This window comes from Macrobrachium rosenbergii, chromosome 6, assembly GCF_040412425.1.
Source record: "Macrobrachium rosenbergii isolate ZJJX-2024 chromosome 6, ASM4041242v1, whole genome shotgun sequence".
In the NCBI taxonomy this organism is placed as follows: Eukaryota; Metazoa; Arthropoda; class Malacostraca; order Decapoda; family Palaemonidae; genus Macrobrachium; species Macrobrachium rosenbergii.
Genome location: NC_089746.1, coordinates 25,803,726 through 25,823,400, shown reverse-complemented (window position 1 = coordinate 25,823,400; position 19,675 = coordinate 25,803,726). Strand labels below are relative to the sequence as shown.

Genomic DNA, 19,675 nt, shown 5'->3' with positions numbered 1-19,675 from the left:
CGGCAAACATCAGTGGGGAGAAAAAAAAAGTGTCACCTATTCCAGAGAGAAGTGACAGACATTCCAATAACATCCTCTCTTGGGGAAGAGTGGTTCTGGAACTAAAGAAAAGAAAAGGGAAAACAGGCTCCTTAACTCAGGGAAAAACAGGAAAGGGTCGGCAGACTAGCTTACCCAAGGATTGCTGATGTCGCCTTCCACGTCATGCGAACGAGGTAAATGTCTGAGAGGATATCCTAGTGGTTGTTTTACATCCACTCCTAAGGAGGACATCCGCTCCTAAGGAGGAGATCGTACCATTAGCTTTCAACTTGACAAAATTATGCTATAAGATAAATGCGAATTCAAGCACTAAGAAAATCTAAAGCGTGAGTGAGGCGAGACTTAAGAACTCCGCCTCTTCAGGGAGGGAAGCAAACGCGAGCGTTGCTAAATTAAATATTAAAGTGAATATTAGTAAATAGAAAGAGTAAAGTCATTTGGAGTTATAAGGAAGGGATGATAAGTTCCTGGCAGTTTCGAAATACTGCTTTTAAATGGTTTGATCAGCCACTATATATATATATATATATATATATATATATATATATATATATATATATATATATATATATATATATATATATATATATATATATATATATATATATATATATATATATATATTCACTCACACTAACACACACACACACATATATACACGCCATAGTGGCACAGTGGTAAGGTTCTTGCCTACCAGTCGAAAGGACTGGGCTTCAAATCCTGCCGCTCATTGGTGTCTTGGATGGTGCCATTGCATAAACCCGGTGGCCCGCCAACCTAGCGGTCTGAAAACTCGAGGGTGAGTAGGAGAATAGGTACCAGTCCTCAGGCTGGGGGTTTTGACAGTGGGCCTATCGACACACTGGCCACATGTCTTAGGCATTGGGACCTGTCCCCCGCTGGCTGTCGGCCAAAGAAACAGATCAGTGCCTGTCCTGTGAACCTTGCAGAGGCCCAGGAGGACTTTAACTAATATGTATATATATATATATATATATATATATATATATATATAATAATATATATATATATATATATATATATATATATATATATATATATATATATATATATATATATATATATATATATATATATATATATATATATATATATATGTATGTATATGTGTGTGTGTGTGTGTGTGTGTGTGTGTAAACTACTGATCTACTGAAAAGCAGCACAAGGACTCGAGGAAAGAAAGCTCAACTGGAAATTAATGAAATCCACTAAAGTATGGTTCTGTACTGAAATGCCATTTAGTTATGAATTGAAAAGATAAAGGTGAAAGAGAAATTTCAAGAAAAGTTGTTTTCGAAAGTAAACTAATTGACCAATTAAACAAATAAGTTTAAAATCGATGAAGAATATAGAATTAGTGTATTATGAAATCAATACAGTCGGTATTAGATTGGCAGAACCCACGGCCTTCGATGAAGAAAAACGGGTATCTTAATGAATGACTCCAGTAACAAGGATTAATTCAGAATCCCCAGCTTACCCCGGGGAATTCTATCCTTGAAATTAATGCCTAGCACAGCCTGTAAGAGAAGACTGTACGATTGAAAAATGTTGCTTATAAATTTGTATGGTCCACTGTCAGTTGTGGTTCCATGGAACTTTCTTATGCTGGTCAGGCTACCACAGATCAGCAAAATAATTAATTTTCATTATCTAGATAGGCGAAGGTTAACCAGTTCAGTGCCCTATACTTGTAAATAAGAAATAAGAAACAATAGTTTCAACTCATACTTATAGTAAATATCAATAAGAATTCATGAAAATCCGAAATGCTCACCAAATGTACATGCTACTGCGTAGTCCAAATAACATAATTATATAATACACTGTCGCGAATACCCTAAGGAAAATAATCAGAGAAACAAATATAACTCATTATAAGAAATTATAAACCATGACTAAAAGACCCAGTTAAATATGAGATGAAATTATCGACCAGATCGGTACAACTATTCGTAAAACTGTAAGGAATTATATACTTTTAAATTTAAACAGTGCAACAGAACATCACTCAAGAAACATGATACCTGACCTTATCGCCGAAAGAGGACATCAAGCCAAGCCCAACAACAGCAAGGAAACAAAAAGGCAGAACAAAGAATAAATATGTCCTATATGGGATATGAATGATTACAAAAAACTTCAGCATAACATTCAGAGAACACTGAACTTAGAATGAAAGTTACTGAAGGAATGAAAGGGGAACAGGAACTGTTTTTTAACAGAGCACCTCGGTACATAAATAAGTATTTAAAAACTCTTTAAACATAAACTCTGTGGCGATGAGACGGATCTCCCTCTCAGCAACATATGTTGCAGCCAACAATATTCCCACGTCCACTACACAGGTCATTGACCTGTCTGATGAAGGATTATGGCTTCACTCGATGCACAATAAGTGTTACCTATGCCCTTGAAGCTGCGTGGATGCTGTGTATGCAGCACTGTCTGTTACCTGAACGTCTGTTATCTTGTCCTACCAAGAATATTCCGGGAACTTATTGAAGGATGTTTATGAAAATTATGGAGTGGTGGATATACAGTATGTCATGGCCTTTTAGATTAATTTCAAAATCAAATATTAGGTGAGTGGTGGGTACAAGTCGTAGAAATTCAGATTATTTCCAAAATAAAATAATAATTGAGCTGTGGGTATAAGTCATTGAAATTGCGATTAATTTCAAAATAAGATATCAGCTGAATGGTGGGTCTAGGTCATGAAATTTGAGATTAATTTCAAAATAAAGAATTAATTGAGTGGTGTATATAGGTCATGAAATATGAAATTCATCTCAAAATAAGGTATTAAGTGAGTGGTTAGTATAGGTCATGGAAACGGAGATTAATTTCATAATAAAGTATTAATTTAGTGGCTGGAATAAGTATTGGAAATTGAGACTAATTTCAAAATAAAGTATTAATCGAGTGGTAGGTCTGGGTCATGGAACTGAGGTTAATTGCAAACCCAGTTATGTTCTTCTTTTTCGTTAACAATATCAGATAATTTTTTCGGATATTCAACTATATGAGACGTTCGTACCTGTGAAGAATAGAAGGGTCTATAGCTTTGTTGGTCATGAGCTTTTTAATATATTTAATATATTTACGAGGCTCAGTTTTGAATCGCTGTCAGCTTGTACGTATGAGAGATGGTGAGGCAGTTTAATCGCCCTGTTGTATGAGCGAAATCTAAAATCAATTGTTATAAAAAATTTTTGAAGCAAAGGCTAGGCAGATACGTATCTCTGAATTCGTTTGCCAATAGCAAAATTATCAGTACATATAAATATTTTCCGTTTATAAGGTAAATATCTGGAAACCCTACTCCGATGGTTTATGATAACACCAAGACACTGAAAAACATAATATATTCACAGGCTTTTAAAGTATAACCTTCAACATCTTCCAGCTGAATTCATATGGCCACTCGTGGAATCAAGGAGATCGATAAGGGCTTGTAGTTTGTAATACGTAACAAGGTATACTATATTGCTATTCTCTCTCTCTCTCTCTCTCTCTCTCTCTCTCTCTCTCTCTCTCTCTCTCTATATATATATATATATATATATATATATATATATATATATATATATATATATATATATATATATATATATATATATATATATATATATATATATATATATATATATATATATTTATATGTATGTATATGCGTGTGTGTGTATGTGGGTGGGTGTGTGCGTGTGTGTGAGTGTGCGTGTGTATTTAATTTTATTTCACCTCAAACTTTTTAACACTAAAAGGTGGCGCGCTAGAAGCAGTTAATATTCCGTTTCTCAGCAAACCTTCTGGAATGAGGTTGCTAGCCCAGAGACCTTTATAATCCTGACTACTGCCAGAAGTTGTGTAACAAAGTAAATGCAGAGAGAAAAGCCTCTGAGGAAATGGATCTCAATAAAAGGTACAGATAGATAGAAGCTGCCTGAAGTGAATGCAGTCCTGGATCGATAGAGTGAGTCATTTAAGGATTTGCTGATTGTGAAAGTTAGAAGAGAAGACGTTCTGAATGATGCGGAAGTAGAAGGGGTTAGTAAAAGTTTGATAACTCTTATAGAAGTTTTGATTGGTGATTTAAGCAGGGCAATTAAGATGGGTTGGAAAATGGACTGACCCCAAAAATTGATAGGATTACGAGCGAGACGTTACAGTACTAAGGTGAAAGTGTCATTAAATGTTTGGGGAGGATGTCTGGATGAAGGAAGGGTACTAGATGGATGCTTAAAAGAAATGGGACTGCAAGGTGCTACTTGGGCATAACTTTGATGGGTATACCAGGGAAGGTGTAACGTAAGATTCTGATTGACAGGGAATTTATGATAACAGAAGGATTGATAGGGGAAGAACAGTGTGTCAAGATAGGAAAGGAGATGCGTGGGTCAAGTGTTTGTTATGAAATAGTTGTGTGAGAAGTTCGAAAGAAAATGGAAAATACTGTAGTACATTACATACGAGGACTTAGAGAGAGCTTATAGAAGGATTAATAGAGAAGCATTGCTGAGGATGTATGCCATCGAAATTTTTGTTTTTGTTTTTGTTCTAGTGTAAGATGGAAGTATAGCATGTGCTAGAGTTGGCAGGGGCGATGGTGAACGATTTGGTGCAAAGAGGAGGCAGCCACAATGGATTATTATGTCTCTGTTCTCTGTGGCTGTTTAATATGTCTATGGATGGAGTGGTTTAAAAAGTCAAAGAGAGGACGGTAAATGTAGGTGGAAAGTAGAGAGAAAAGAAATGGGTCAATAATGTGTGAAATCGATGATAGTGAAAAAAGACTGCAGATATTATACATATATATGTATATATATATATATATATATATATATATATATATATATATATATATATATATATATATATATATATATATATATATATATATATATATATATATATATATATATATATATATATATATATATATATATGGAATCGATGACAGTGAAGAAAGACTGCAGATATTATTATATAAATATATATGTATGAGTATATATATGCATATATATATATATATATATATATATATATATATATATATATATATATATATATATATATATAAATGTATGTGTGACTGTGTATTTGACTTAATATTCTCAGGTGTGAATATGATTAGAAAGTAAGGAACACTGATGTATATATATACCAAAGAAAAGATAAGAAAATGAGATCGATAGAGTTTTTCAGTCTTATGCAAATAGCTGTGTCCGTGATACATATGACTTAAAAATTACTTTTGGATTCACGTTTATGTGATTATCGCGTATTTGCTGTGTTCATTAAACCCTCCAATATAAATACATACACTACCTAGTATCTGCAGTTTCCTTTAGCGTTGATAAAACGCAGCATTTCATTTAACTCGATTTCTTACTGAATTAAGACCATAACGATACAAAATACTTGAGAAATAGAAAAGTGTCATGTTAATTTACTGCAATACGAATATTACATGCTATGCAATACCGAAATCGCACAAGCTATCTTGAAAACCTTCATTTCCTGATCCTAGAATAATTCTACATGAATTCTTGTTAAGCATAATCTGACGTTTAGGTTCAACTAGGAAGGTAATTTTTCTGTGAGAGTGACCCCATTTATTATTTTCATCATTAGAAAGTATTATCATGTTATTCACATAAAACATATTCAGGAAGGTGGGGTATATCTCATGTAGGCTACTTAATGGCAAATGGAAATATTTCGCGAGAAGTAAAAAACATGAAGCAAACGATAAAAAAAAAAAAAATGCAGCTGTTATTAAAAAAATAATGACAGAGGCGCCAATGTTGATAACACGTGAAAATGGAAGCCAGAGAGAGAGAGAGAGAGAGAGAGAGAGAGAGAGAGAGAGAGAGAGAGAGAGATGCAGTCGAATGACGTCTCTGCACTAACAATGGGAGAGAACGGAGATGATGATGATGACGTTGGAGTGCATGGAAAGGGATGCAATGGGAGGGAGAAAGGTGACGGAGGAGGGAAGTAGCGGTTGAGGTGGAGGTGCGCGCGAGTGGTGATGGGTTCCGTGAGACTGAACGATCAGTCTTGGCCTGACCGTGGGATGAGGAAGAACCTCTCGGAGCCAAGAGAGGGCGTAGTAGTAGTAGCTCAGTCGGAGAGAGAGATCTCGCGGGGTTTTTCCCTCCCTCCTGGCATTCACCTGTTGGCGTCTGAGGAAGTCGCGCGCGCGTGAGAGAGAAGGACCATAATATCTACTAATTGCCTTCAAACGTACAGAAATAAGAAAAGATATTCGCTTTGTATTGGTTACATACATATACATATTTTTTTTTTTGAAGCGTTGCCTACTCGTGTTTAGCTTTTCAGTATGTCGTAAAAGAGTGACATCAATGCATGCAGAAGCTGCCTCACGATGCTTCCCTGTGAAAAGTTTAACTAAGAAACTCTCTGGCTAGAAATAAGTCTTGGGTCACCTTCTGCTATCATGCAAGATTATTCCAATGAGCTTCGAGCTGTCTCGACGGGGAGGTGCGATTAGATGCACGCTGGAATTCCAAACGGTAAGTGCGTGTACCCAGAGGTTGAAAAAGAGAAACCGTTTCTTAGACTGAATAAACTATGAGAAAATTCTGCTTACATGTCTCATAAAAAAGGACAGTTCCGCTCTCGCGAAAATCAATGGACAGACCTGAGACAACCATATCTGAAGACCTGTATTATGCAAATGAAGAAAACTCTGGGGTACTGGCCATGCTGATCTGTAAAGCATGGCCGATAGAGTTTCGTATACGCTTCCTTTCTCCTGTATTACACTGGAACCTTTGATGATCGATGTTGCTATTTTCAGAAAAGAATGAATACTAAAATAGCAGTTGGAGAGAGGGGGGGGGAGAGGGGGAGGAGTGGGGTTGGGGGGAAAAGGAACGGATGCCCACAGAGGGACATCCTCTCTCTCTCTCTCTCTGTGTGCGTGTGTGTGTGTGTGTTAGTATTTTCCTGTGTGTGTACATACCTGTACATGTGTGTGTGTGATTCCCATAGAGGAATATTCTCTCTCTCTCTCTCTCTGTTAGTGTTTTCCTATGTGTGTATGCGTATGTTTGCGTATGCGTATGTGTGTGTATGTGGCTGCATGTACGTATGCATGTGTGCGTGCACATGTATGTGCATGTGTGTCAGTGTGCTGGCGAGTGAGAGGAGTGATAAGAGGAGAGAACCAAACCAAGTGTAGGTGACCATTACGGATTTTATTTATTTTTTTATTAACTGGGAAAAGAAATGATTTCATAATATATCTGCGGGTGGAGCATTTTTCAAGGAAATTTCTTTATTTCTTTTATTTACAGGGAGACATCCACCAAACATATATCTCTGGAAATATGTCTTTGATTAGCGGGTAGTTATTATCATTTATATTTTTGGGGGTTCTATTCAGCTAGGACCGGCCTTTGAAATACTCATCAATACTCTTCGTTTAAGAAAAATTTTTCTCGGACAAGAATTGGTATTAATATTCGATTTTTTTATTTCTTTCCGTTGAGTCTCCCATACAAATCACTTACACAAACAAACACACATACACACACATATATGTATATATAATATACATATATGTACATACATACACACATACATATATATATATACATATATATATGTGTATATATAGGTGTGTGTGTGCGCACGTGCGTGTGTGTGTGTGTATGCATATTCATTTATTTTTTTTATTTATGTATGCCTTTGTCCGTCTGATAAGTGGGTACAGGAGGTGTCACATATCCCAGCTGTAAAATGGCGAATATTTTAGTTTTAAGGAAACTCACAAATATTTTGAGGAGATTCATGGCCACCATTCTTTTGATGGACAGACTCAACATCACTTTAATATAATATTCTAGACAGTGGACTGACCTATAACATGCATCATTACCTTATGCAACAGCAGTAGTATTTATACACATATATATATATATATATATATATATATATATATATATATATATATATATATATATATATGTGTGTGTGTGTGTGTGTGTGTGTGTTTGTGTGTGTGTGTGTGTGTGTGTGTGTACCTTCACATGCATACATACATAAATGCTACAGAACGAGGCTCATAGCCTCAGTTTCTCCCGCTTGCATAAATGCAGAAAAAAATTGAAACTTGCTTTAATGAAATATTACCGGTGGTCATTCAAGAACATAAATCATCTAAATTACTAATTTACTAAATCATAAGGTAATTAGCGTAGTCCCGCTTTCATTTTAAAAACGTAGAACTTAGTAATTTTTCCCGTGGGTTGCCATTAATCATTGTGGGCTAAATTGTGATTAAGTTTATAACAGGGCTGGAAATAGACCTAAAGGCAAAACTCAATCATTTATGTGCAGAACAAAACACTGAAAAGAGAAATTTTGAAAGTAAGATACGCATAAATAGATTATCTCAGTATCTGTTGGAACTAATTGCAGGCGTTTGAACAAATGGTCCTTAGTGGTGCTTTCACACATATATTGAATAGTCTTAACACCCGGAATCCGCTCCCAACACTTTATTATATAGGGAAACTGATGAATGTTACACTAGAAACCTTCTGGCTATTTCAGAATGAGGAATACGTAGATCTTGTCCTGCATTTCACTTAAATTATGGAAAAAACCATGATATGTAGAATTTGAAATTCAGTTTAAGATGAATCATATCGTTCTGTCGTGTTTACCCACTATGAAAAAGGAAGTATTTTTGTCTTCCCAGAAAGAAAATTTTACAAAACATAAGGAAAAAGAATGAAATGAAAAATCTCACCATCCAATATTCTACTTCAGCTCCAGGCTCCTTCATAACTTGGCAGGAAGAGAGCTTCGGAGCAAAATTGCAATTTTCCTCTGATAAGAATCGAGGTATTGCGGGAGCGTATCGATTCGAGAATTTATTGTCAATCTTCTATAAATTTCCTTTGCGTTTTCTTTGTGTTCTTTTCTTGAATTTTTTTTTAACATTAAATAGTTTACCTATTTACATGTTTTTTTTATTTACTTCATTTGTAAACTTGATATCTACTTGTTTCCCAAGATTTGAGAAGCTAGCAATGCTATTTTGATCATTTTGCCAGTTTCTCAAATTTAGGGAAACAGGTAGATTTCAAGATTACAAATGAAGTAAATAATAAGACATGTGAAACTGTAAACAACTGGATGATAAAAAACTGATTATATGCAACAGGAAAATTATTATCATCATTAAGATAGTTTAACCAGACCACTGAGGTGACTATTAAAGTCAGAGCACATAAAACTATGATGGGATTCTAAAAAATAAGGCAGTGTCCATTGCAACCTTAGGCTGTGCCTAATAGATTAAGATGGCCAGTACCTTTTCTTCCCTGCGTCTTCCTTACATTGGGTACTCGTGTCCATCCACTAATATTTGATAGCCACGCCTCAAGTGGGACCATATCCTGACCATTTACTACTGCAAGGTTGTGAGATGATATCAAAGATTTATGGTAACATTTCTGCCTTGGGGAAAGAGGTCTCTGCTTTTTTCTTTTTCTTCCGTGTGTCTCTGATGGTAAACCAAGGAAAAGTTCTTCTAACATTCTTTCAGAAGGCGTTCCTTGCTTTTTATCCTTGTCTGTGTGACATCCTTTCAGCTTTGGATAAAACTCTTTGTCTGTCTGTCTGTCTGTCTGTCTCTGTTTCTCTCACTTGAGAAAGGTTCTTCTAACCATCCTGAGACTGGTTCTTGATTCATATCCTTTTCTCAGGGTAAAATTAGTTCAGCTTTCCATATATATAAATATATACATATACATATACATACATATATATACATATATATATATACAGTATATATATATATATATATATATATATATATATATATATATATATATATATATATATATCAATATCTATGTATGTATGTATGTATGTATGTATAACTGAATCACGAAATATAGAATGTGCTGAATATATAAACAAAGACAAAATCCACGAAGGAAGGAAAAGAGAAACACTTTCGACTGTCGTCCTTTACTTAGCAATAGTCTGCTAAGTAAAGGACGACCTTTCGACTGTCAGTGTTTCTCTTTCGGATTTACTTATATATATATATATATATATATATATATATATATATATATATATATATATATATATATATAAAGGGTACTATGGTATACTTGCAACTTCAGGGAAATCATTACGTCTTTTTAGCGAATACGTTAAATGAGCGAAATTGGATAAAGGAAGAATTTACGAAGGAACGAACTCTTTTTGATACTTCTTCATAATCAGCGATGAAACAAATAATAGAATAATGTAGAATCCAACTCGAAATATTCGATGCTAAGAGTATCATTAGCTTTAATCAAAAGAACAATCTTAAATTCGGTGTCAAAATCTGTTCTGGAGTGGGAATGCTGCTGGAGTGTGAAATTGGAAATCTGTTGCTAGCTGAATTAATTGCATTAACTCACTCTCTCTCTCTCTCTCTCTCTCTCTCTCTCTCTCTCTCTCTCTCTCTCTCTCTCTCTCTCTCTCTCTCTCTCTCGTCATTTGGAGACCCACTTTTAATTCACTTTCCGTCAAGATTCAGTTAATGAGAAGTAGCCGAGAAAAAATTCACAAAAAATAAATTATTGTTGATCTACACTTCATTATGAACTACAGTTCAGAAAAAAATATATATCGTAACACAATACTAATTTGTTGTATCGCCATGTTGCACACAGACTATTGCCCTGGAATATTGGGCGAGGACTTTGAAGTTGATAAATGTCAGTGAACTGTTAAAATTGAAAGCTTTTATTCACACTAGAAATGATATGATTTGTTGATAGTTTTTGAAGTGATTGTGACAGTGATACGTCTAAACGTTCAATGTACAACTAAAATGGGCTTTAGTTCCTTGTCGGACGCGTCGGTAGAGTTCTCGGTTAGCACTCTGCTAGGCCCGAGTTCGAGTCTTCGGCCGGCCAATGAAGAATTGGAGGAATTTATTTCTGGTGGTAGAAATTAATTTGTCGCTATAATGTGGTTCGGATTCCACAATAAGCTGTAGGTCCCGTTGCTAGGTAACCAATTGGTTCTTAGCCACGTAAAATAAGTCTAATCCTTCGGGCCAGCCCTCTCTAGGAGAGCTGTTAATCAGCTCAGTGGTCTGGTTAAACTAAGGTATACTTAACTTTTTCACTCAATTCGGAACACTTTATAAACAACGAAGACATTAGTGTAATATGTGCATTAAAATCCGATCTGTACTCTATCACACCAATCCCTCCCTCGGTGAATGAGCAAGAAGGTAACATTTGTTCGCGTGAAATAATAATATTGTAATAATTTCAGGTGTCTTTTTTTCTTAATGGAATACTGTTGGACGTAAGATGCAGGTATCTTCACTTTATAAAGATATTCTTCCATAAGCTTTATCCGGATGTATTTTGAAATGCTAAAAAATGTAAAGACAATGTTTACTGGAAATTTGCTCCGTAGTCATTGAAAATTAACGCCGTCGTTTCAATCTTCCTTCATTTGACTGGTCATCTTATATGATCTTATGATCACTAGGTAAAGGGGATATTTAACATATGTAGATACTAATATCTATCTATACATGTACCTGTCTATCTGTCTATCTATCTATCTATATATATTTGTACATATATATATATATATATATATATATATATATATATATATATATATATATATATATATATATATATATATATATATACATATACATATACATAGCTTCATAGCGAATTTCCTTTACTTTGGGAATATCTCGCACACACAGGAGGTATATATATGGATGATAAGTACATCTTCCCTGTTCAGGATTCGAAATAATGCATTTTTGGGGGGTTTTAGACCCAAAAAGGAGTAGGTTCGAATCTCAGCCAGGGTAGATGCAATTATCATAATATAACCACCTTTGGGTGAAAAATATTCCCAAGGTACAGTAGATTCGCCGTGAAGAATATTTTTGGTTTAAATGTTTCCCAGTTAAATAAAAACACATGTGAATTGAGGATGAAGCAATTATGAATAAGGACATGTTGCAAACTTGGCAAACGGCTAACATGGTGGAGATGGAATGGCTGCCATTCAAAGCACAGAACCGGAGCTAGGAAAGCCTAAGGCGCAGTCGGAATCAACTTTGTAGCAGAACGAACGAGTTACTGCTGTCTGTTTTTGTCAATATAGAAAACAAATTTTCGAATTCTAACCAGTGTAGATACTTTTATCGTATATAAATCGCCTTTGTTGTCACTGCTTCTTTCCAAGGTAAAAGGGGTTGAGTATGAAGGGGTTTCTGATTTACCATTTAAGAATACAAAATGATGACGTGTGAATTATATAGAAAAATATATGTATATATATAAATATAAATATATATATATATATATATATATATATATATATATATAATATATATAATATATATGTATATATATATATATATAATATATATATATATATATATATATATATATATATATATATATATATATATATATATATATATATATATATATATATATATATATATATATATATATATATATATATATATATATATATATATATATATATATATATATATATATATATATATATATATATATATATATATATATATATATTAGTATATTAGTATAAAGTATCGAAAATATGATGGCAACTGTGCCAATCCATAATTACTATTATTGCATTTTTCCTTTTACGCGAAACAGTTCAAAATTACCTAGTGATAGTAGAAAAACTTATTTTAATATTTGTATTTGTGTTTTTACAATAGTTGGATGAAGTCATTTGTACATCGTTGAAAGATCCTGATATCTTCTGTTTTGTTATGACTTACCTATCGAAAACTATATTTAAAGAACACTAAACTTATTTATCAGGAATGATCGGAGTGAAAAGATATAAAAAAAGTATTTTTAAAGAATATTATAGTGCTTTTTATATCATTGGATGGTCCAGATACGCTTAGTTTTATGTTTCCCACCGGAAACATCTGTAATAATAAAATCCGAGTGGATCTTGTTTGTCCTCCCCGGGTGACACTAAGGGAAACATGACACAGCCACCCACCCCCTGTTTAGTAGGGGAACGGGAGGGTAGGGGAGACATCCTCTCTCTCCTTGCAAATCTGTTTGTCCGCCCCGGGTGGGGCGGGGTAGCTAAGGAATCGGGAGGGTCGGGGAGGCTGCAGCGATGGGTTCCAGCGATCGTAGCGCGCGCCAACAAGTTCGCTGTTGTAATACCAATAAATGTATAAGACAGTACCCTCTTGACTGAAGAACTTACACACACTTACACATAGAAAATATAATATTTTTGGTGGAATATCTACTTGGCAATTGAAAGAAACTTTAGAGTCCACCAAGGCCAAAAAAAAAAAAAAAAAAATACCTGATTAGTTCCCGCAAAGATGTCGAAAGAAGCACAATTGTTTATGACGACATAAAGGTGGAAAATTATCGCATCGAAATTCACAGATCGATTTCTTCGCCATGCTGACACCAAATCTCTTGTAATAATAGAGAAATGGATGGTTATATACTCATACGTAAGTTTCCGGGTAGTTGTATAATAAAATTTTATAATTTTTGGGTTTACGGATGCAGCCATAGTTTGCTTTGGTGTGAACAAGGTCCCCCTGAAAGTTGGTAAGATAGGAATCAATTCTGTCAATATATATATATATATATATATATATATATATATATATATATATATATATATATATATATATATATATATATATATATATATATATATATATATATATATATATACATACAGGTGCATCCATAGTTTGCATCAGTGAGGCCAAGGTCCTTCTGAAAGTCGGTGAGATAAGAATCAATTCTGGTAATGCATATATATATATTTATATATATATATATGTATATATATATATATATATATATATATATATATATATATATATATATATATATATATATATATATATATATATATATATGCATGTGTGTATTAATATATATATATATATATATATATATATATATATATATATATATATATAAATAAATGTGTGTGTGTATTGAGAGTGTGTAGACCCGAGTCTATTTGCAATAAATTTTATACGAACAATTTCTATTACGTAAAATAAACCAAGTAATCAAAGTTATATGATTCCTTATTCTGCGAAATGAAGGCAAGTAAAATCTGTAGACAGACGATACAGCGAAGCCAGCCTTGAATGAATTTTTGACCAGTGTTTGCTTGTGCTGCGTTCCAATAAAGATTTCTCTTCTCCAAACATCACCCAACAATTATTTAATTTTTATTGTTTATTTTTTTTCTATTGAAGGCACGGGGCATTTTTCTCCAGCTCACATTACCTTCCTGACTGTTTGGCTGCATTGAAATTCTATTTTCGTAGCTAAAGGACGTATGCGTGATGTATTAGTATTTGGTTATGTAAAATTTCAGATCATTATTATGGAATTTGCATTGTTTATTTACTCTGCTTGTCATGTGACTCCTACTACTTGCTGTCCGTTTGGCTGTACTGGAATTACCGTTCCCGTTACTTTTGGAAATATTTATAAGTGTGCTACTTTTCGAATCATATATAATCTTTTTTAGTTTATAGTATGCTCATTAAATTGAAATTCTGCCTACAGGTAATATAAAGCCATTTATTATCAAGTCTCAAATTCACAAAAACGGAGACAGCGAAGATCATATGAATGCTTTTAAAAATTTATTCAAAGGCGCAATTTCATTGACGTCAAAATAGAATTCCAATGAAAACAATGCCCGCGAATAACGAAAGAAAATAATAGAAATATTACTTTGGAAAAACTAAATATCACCAGAATCGGACACCTGACCAATCATTTGCTTTCTCGCGTTACATTGGTTAACCTGGATTTCCGATCCCCTGAAATGAAAACGAGCCCTGGTGGTGACGTCATTATGACGCCAGTCTGACGTCATTTGGAACTCGCTCTGTTTGTAACTCATATTTAGCTGAAACAGTAATATATATTATATATCAACTGAAGTTATCAATGTCAGGTTCAGGTTCAGTGAAACATCATGAAAGCAGTTCAGGCTGGAAAGTCTCAGGTTACACTGAACTCGTGACCATGTTGATAATGACATTGAAAATAAGGATATAATGATTCCTACCAGTTATCAGCCGCTCAGCCGAAAACTGCAACTCGGGTTACCCAATGCTTCCATTCATAAGTTGGTATCTCTCTCTCTCTCTCTCTCTCTCTCTCTCTGTCTCTCTCTCTCTCTCTATATATCTCTCTCTCTCTCTATATATATATATATATATATATATATATATATATATATATATATATATATATATATATATATATATATATATATATATATATATTTATATAAAATATATATAACATACATATATATATATTATATATATATATATATATATATATATATATATATATATATATATATATATATATATATATATATATATATATTATATATATTCTTTTCTTCTTTTTCTGGGGATGACTTAGAAGGTGTCATCCCTAAGTTCTTAAGATTTTAGTGATGAGTCTACTACCCAGTCCTTTCTACACACTGCTTGCTGCCCACTATGGCAGCCTAATGAACAGGTAAATATAATCTGCTGTCTAGTCAAAGGAGATAACAATATTTAACAGGAAATGCCCAAAGTAATTACGATCTCTCGGGAAATGAACCCGAGACCTCTCCCTGGTGAGAACAGCGTCCTGTTCACAAGGAAATTAGAGTTTTTTTGCTTTATTTTTGTGTTAGTCAAGAGAAGTCACAGAGAGATTGCTTGGAGAGTCTAAGGCAGTTGTTTTCAACGTGGGGCATACACCACACCAGAGGGGGGTGGGGTTATTTTGATTTTTAAGGGGGACATTTCGAGAATGTTTAAACTAAGTTCATGTCCTTTCAGGCTTCCTCCACGTGAATATAAGAATTATATGACACCACAGGGGGCATCAGGATTTTAGAGGTGATTAGGTGGGGCATGGCCAAATAAAGGTTGGGAACCACTGCTCTAAGTGTTTGTGGACAAAGAAAGTTGGAAACAAATATCAGCAGGAGTATGGCATCGAAGGTGTATGACAGCTGAGGAGATGAAAATTGGGATGTTATTATGGATAGTGATAGAATGTGATTATATTAATAAATCTTATGGATGCTTTCGGAAGTAATTGCAGCAGAAATTGAGGAGTGTGTGTGGAAACAATTATTACAACTGACTTTTTTATCCCACTAGGACGATGTGCTGTATGGAGAAAAGGCTTTTAAGTGAAAATACATAGAAAAATAACCACTAGGACATAACACTTAAAACCGACCCTCCGCGGTAATGCTGGCGAGAGAGAGAGAGAGAGAGAGAGAGAGAGAGAGAGAGAGAGAGAGAGAGAGCAGCTCATCTGTGAATGACCTAGGCGAGAAGGAGAGAATGTGTGAGAATTGGTTTTACGGCTCTTTCGTACTCAAATCAATGAATGCTGATGGAGAGTTCCATTTGGCCCTCCGTGTAGGATGAAATATTGACGACCAAAATGGCAGGGCGACCTTTTCCAAGACACCCACGACGTTATTCGGAGTTCCTTCCGAAGAGGACAGGAATTCTTTCTTCGCATATCAAGGACACAAAAAAGATACTTTCTCAGAGACTTTGAATATCTGTTTTCTGTTCGCATTGCGTTTCTTGAATAAGGTGGTCCCGTAAAACTTATACCAAAAGGGTTTTATCTGTCTTCCATTCCACTTTTATTATTCTAGGAATTAAATCAAATTAATTTCATTATGTCCGTTTTCCCATTGTTATAATTATCTGCATCAGTTAGTTATGGCTGTTATTCAGAATATTAAATCTGATACCATGTGAGTAATTACTTAACTTGGCAATATTGCTTCACACAAAATGAATCGTAATTAAAAAATACTAACTATCAAAATAAAGTAAACACGTACTATACGTGTATTAGTTATATTGACGAAGTAAATAAATTGAGTCACATTCACACACACACACGAACACACACTTCCCGAATGGTGGATGAAGCAATTATATAGAAAAAAAATACCGAAAAATTAGGTGCTTAACACATCAGTTATTCACAGCACGTCACGCTCTAAAAAAAAAAAAAAAAAAATTATATATATATATATATATATATATATATATATATATATATATATGTAAATACACACAAACATATATATATATATATATATATATATATACATACACACACATATATTTCTTCTTTTAACGTCTTTTTTTTTCCATTTTTGTATGGGGGTGCCTTCTTTTGAGGACTTTTGATTTGGCTTTGGGGTAGACCGTAACCAATTATATAAAAAACCATACCGAAAAATTTCTCCCAGCTTAAGTTGTTGCGCGGGTAGGTTATTCGAGACGTGTGAGATGTTTGTTATGTTTTGAAGATGTTGTAGTGGCTTTATTTTGTGTGTGTATTTAGTACATAACACCCACTTGCTTTTTAAGCAAACCTATCTGTTGATTACATACATAATCCCGGGGTGTCTACACGGATAGCAAAGTGTCCGCCTCTCTGATCAGTCGGCTATTTGAACCGGCGCCACAGACCTCTACGAAGTCCGAAGCTGCTAAATATATATATATAGATATATATATATATATATATATATATATATATATATATATTTATATATATATATATATATATATGAGTAAATATATATATATACATATATATATATATATATATATATATATATATATATATATATATATATATATATATATATATATATATAGTATATATATATATATATATATATATATATATATATATATATATATATATATATATATATATATATATATATATATATATATATATATATATATATTCATGCTTACATGCATTCTTTACAAAGGAATAATTGTGATGCATCGGCCATGAAAGCCATGGCCCAGCATAACTTTCAGCCTTTGACAAGGGGAGAAACGTTCATCCGTACTCCGCAGCTATGCATTGGTGACATTTGCTTGATATTTTTAGAGAACAAAGGAAACATCGATACAAAAATAAGAGATGAATGTTGTAGTATGACACGAGTCCTTTTATGTTTACGAGTTTTTATTGCGCTTTGACTTTCATAGCTTCACATGTTGAAAGCATGTACGGACGTGCACAAAATCAAGCATGGCCGTCCACACATGCACAGAAACATGCACAATATACAATACATATATATATGTATATTTATAAATATATATATATATATATATATACATATATATATATATATATATATATATATATATATATATATATATATATATATATATATATATATATATATATATATATATATGTGTGTGTGTGTGTGTGTGTGTGTGTCTGTGTGTCATTGTGTACATCATGGATGGAAGGGCTTTCCTTGCTACTCTTTTTCTTTTATGTTGGCTTTCGAAAATTATCTGGGATGACGTCATTAGCCAGTAATCTACTCTATCTTGTCTACGACCCACTATAGTAAACTAATCACCAGGCATCGTGCCTAAATCGTTCTTCTTCATCCGGATTCGGATCCATGCCTTTCGTCGGTGACACTAGAGGAACAACACTCACAGAGGGAACCAGTTAAAGAGACGTGGGAAAGTAAAACAAAGATTTTTTTACCCTTCAGGAAGATACTGCAACATTCCGTAAAGGCTGGAAGACTGTCAAAGGCAAACTGAAACAGCAAAAATTCGAGAACTTCGAAGAAGAACGGAAGAAAGACTAGTTGAAACCTGCAGTCCTTAAAGAATTGCTTTACAGTGAGTTAATTTGCTAAGGAGCTGCAAGACAAGTAACAAGTGGCCACCTTATGGGATAGGTTCTAACTTTAATCAAAGATGGTTATAGGACGGTTTGACACCCACAAGAATAAACATAACGCTGTCATAACTAATCTCTCTCTCTCTCTCTCTCTCTCTCTCTCTCTCTCTCTCTCTCTCTCTCTCTATATATATATATATATATATTATATATATCTATATATATATATATATATATATATATATATATATATATATATTATATATATATATACATACAGAGAGAGAGAGAGAGAAGAGAGAGAGAGAGAGAGAGAGAGAGAGAGAGAGAGATGTCTTCCCATATATAATATACACATAGGAAAGTTAACTGGTAAAGAAAAAGCACTTTTCATAATCAAATTTTCTCGTTTGAAATATCTGATTTTCTCAATAGAAGTGGAATAAGTAAGTATACAATACAGACAAAAGCAGAAATTCTGAATGATCATCTTCGGACTGAACTAAAGAACGGAACAACAGAAAGAAGACGCAGAAATGTGTAGAAATTGTGTGTGTGTCAGGAGGAGAGAACTTAATCAGGAGTTGATTTTCAAAGAATTAAGTATTCAAGGTGAAGCAGAAGATGCACAATATTGTTTCGTTGCAAAAGTTAAGTATAGGTTTTACCAGAAAGGTGATTAAAGAAGGGACTTATTTGACGTTAAGAACCAATTGGTTAAGCAACGGGACCTACAGCTTATTGTGGAATCGAACCACATTATAGCTGAATGAATTTCTATCACCAGAAATAAA

The 19,675-nt window shown here is 33.7% G+C and overlaps 1 protein-coding gene across 1 annotated transcript in view; it reads left to right on the top strand.

The window, feature by feature from the left end:
- The first annotated feature begins 6,125 nt into the window (after nucleotides 1–6,125).
- 5-HT2B (5-hydroxytryptamine receptor 2B) overlaps nucleotides 6,126–19,675 on the top strand; it is an 85,064-nt gene continuing 71,514 nt past the window's right edge. Inside the window, exon 1 of the mRNA XM_067105282.1 lies at nucleotides 6,126–6,605. The gene's annotated coding sequence lies outside the window, so the exon portion shown is untranslated. The remainder of the gene's footprint in view (nucleotides 6,606–19,675) is intronic.